The sequence below is a fragment of the Gymnogyps californianus genome, chromosome Z (genome assembly GCF_018139145.2).
Source record: "Gymnogyps californianus isolate 813 chromosome Z, ASM1813914v2, whole genome shotgun sequence".
In the NCBI taxonomy this organism is placed as follows: Eukaryota; Metazoa; Chordata; class Aves; order Accipitriformes; family Cathartidae; genus Gymnogyps; species Gymnogyps californianus.
The window spans coordinates 69788180-69791185 of NC_059500.1; positions in this window are offsets into that span (position 1 = coordinate 69788180).

Sequence of the window (3006 nt, forward strand, 5' to 3'; positions counted from 1 at the left end):
CAACCACTTCATTCCTGTCAGCCTTTTTTTAACACTAAGACACAAGTTTGCAAGTCCTCTTACATTCAGTCACTTACTGTGTGTCTGCAACATCTGTAGCAGCGCAGGGAAGTGTACAAGAGCAGATAGTTTACCTTATGGCAAATTCCAAGGCAGTATTTAAAGTTCAAATGAAATTCCAGCATTCAAAGTGGGAGGTTTAAGGAAAAAAAAGTCCCAGGTCTGTCAGTGAAAAGTTTAATTATGGACAAGATGACACACACATAGCAAAGCCCACAAAGGCAGCGACACCACTGTGGAAGCACATTCCAATAAAATCTTAAAAGATTACTTTAATAATAAACCATGCATTCCTGAGCAAGCCATCGCAAGATTAGCTACCACACTGCTTTGCTGCAAGCAGATTTTTCACAAACTGTTATTGATACCACTTTCAAGGCATTCATGAAAGTTGATGTCTTCCGAAGGTCTCTGCACTTTGGTGTTTTTATTTCATGCTGCTACCCCAGTTTCCACCCAGACTGGAATCCCAGTGATCCTAATGACAGACTGTGGTTTGGGCAGAGTTAACGTCCGGAAAAGCGATAGAAAAACTCACTGAGGTGAAGGCTTCCAGCTGCAACTTCAAGATAATTTTAGACCTGCTGAAAAATAGCTTGTGTTTGGGAAGTGCTGAGGCTGATACTGTTCTGTACAATAAGTGGTTAACTTCAGACAAAAAAAACTTGGGTAGGGACTGAACCTATGCCAGCAATAGTAAGATCAGACACAACAAATATGAGAAAAAAAGTCATCAACCTGGAAAACATAGCACTCTGTCTCTACTCTAATCTTTTAATAGTCAGGCTTAAAGTCATAACAGCGATTGTCCATTTGATTCTGTTTTTACTGTAGAGAAATAAAAATCCTTTTACTTTTCATAAAATGTAAAGCATGCACTTTAAGTCCTGCAGCGCAGTATAGACGAAATAACTGAATTCCTGTGGGGCTTTCTGCCTGGATTCCTCCTATGTTCAGAAGGCAATCCTATTACATATGTTTAATGTAACAGTTCTGAATTTTAGCATTTAGCTCAACAATATGGGACATCAAGGGAGCTGTTCTAAGTTGCATCACAAAATAGATAGTGCAGTCCTTCAAGGCTTGAGACATTTTTTATTCTCTAAGAAAACTGTAATTTTTTCCAGCTAGTTATTAACCATTTATCAGTAAAAAAGTTTTTCCATGAGATTATTAGTAATGTCCCAAGTGCTGGTAGATAGTGAAGGACCTCTTGCCATTTCTGTAGTAGATGTAATTTCATTCCACCTCAAAAGGGCTCTTAAACTGCTCTCTGTCGGCAAATGAAAAGTATTTTCATCTCTTCCAAATTCAACAACAAATAGTATAAATCATATTTGTAACCATTAGTGCAACTAGTCAAGGTATTTCAGGGAAAGGTGCCTGGGTTTTGTGTTGGGCAAAGCACAAATGGTAATCCTGCTTATGCCAGCACCAGGCTGGGCTGCTTTATAGAAGTTGCTTTGTTACTGCACCATGTTTAAACTAAGCACAATGTCATCCTTCATGTTAGGCAGTCTGTGTAACTCCCACAAAGCCCGCTGAGCAAAGTATTATTCTTTAAACTACATACTGCCCCAGGACCAAGAAGCTCCAGTCCTGCTGGTAGGCGTCTAGCACAAGGTGTTCAAAACAATGTACAGTGCAGTGCAAGCTGTACAAAACCAACATTGTTAAACATGAATACAACAGTGTCCCAAGGAATTCAGATCTAATCCTGCAAATGCCGACATATGCGTAGCCAGCAACCTGTTAATTGTAGCAAATGCCTCCTTACTTATGTGGCATGTACTTCCTTCCATGAACACTAGGCTAGTGTATAAAAATATGTCCTTCTTGTCCCTTTTGGTTAAAATTAGCACTTCTGAAATGAAAGACAGATACAGGCAAGTGAGAGACAACTATCAGCTTTTAGTCACCTCAGGCACAGGGGTCCTACCACCTTTGCTATTCATTAAAAAGAGTACCACACCATATCAAGGAAAGTATTGTATCATTTGGTAGCTTTGGATTTGGATGATGACCAAATGCATCCACCAGTTTTGAACCCTGAACTCCCCGGTCATACAATCATTTTGTATTAAATATTTCCCTCTTCCAAAGCACTTAGAAATAGCTATCAAATGTATTAAAACCGCAAGAAAAGTGTTGCTCTTTGTTTCTCTTTTTAAATTGGGTATTGCTGTAGAGGGCAATATCACAGTTTTGAACAGAAATATTTTGCACTGTTTTGAGAAAATAGATGTTAGGCTAAGTTTACAGCCTTGAGAAAAAAAAAAAAGTTCTGCTACAAGGACAAACATGTGATTTTTTTTTATCAGAGGCTCTTTCATACAAGTTGGAAAACAGCTGTACTGCACTAGGAAACAAAACATGATAGATGTTTGAATAAAGATGAGTGGGAAGTACAAAGGTCAGGTCTGGATGTGACCCAAAACTGAATTGCACTGACCCAATATTTTGGTTCAGCTAGCCACAAATTTGGGGGGAGAGGGTGGTATTTTGGTTTTGGTGTTTTGCGGGGGAAAAAAAAAAAGCTGTTGGTTTGGACTTGTATTTTTTAACACCATCACCGCACCCACGTTTATACAGACACATGAGGTGACCCATTTTCTAGAAGAGTTTTTTGGGCCCATTGCTGCCTAATGAGCATAAATACCTGTGCCCTGCAAACAGTGGGCGCCACACGTTTCCGTGTCCCCGCAGGGTCCCCCGGTCTCCCACCCCACTCCCCTCCCGGCGTGTCCTCCGTGGGGCTCCGACCACCTCCTGGGAGGGGGCTGTCCCGGGCCCCAGCTCCCCCCCACCCGCAGCAGGGGCCGAAGCGGCGGCTCGCAAGGGGTTAAGCTTGTGAGCGCAGACACGTTGAGGGGGAGTAGCCAAGACCAAGCAGCAAAAACATCATAGCACATTCCTGGGTACTCCTCAGCTGCCAGCATCTGATTA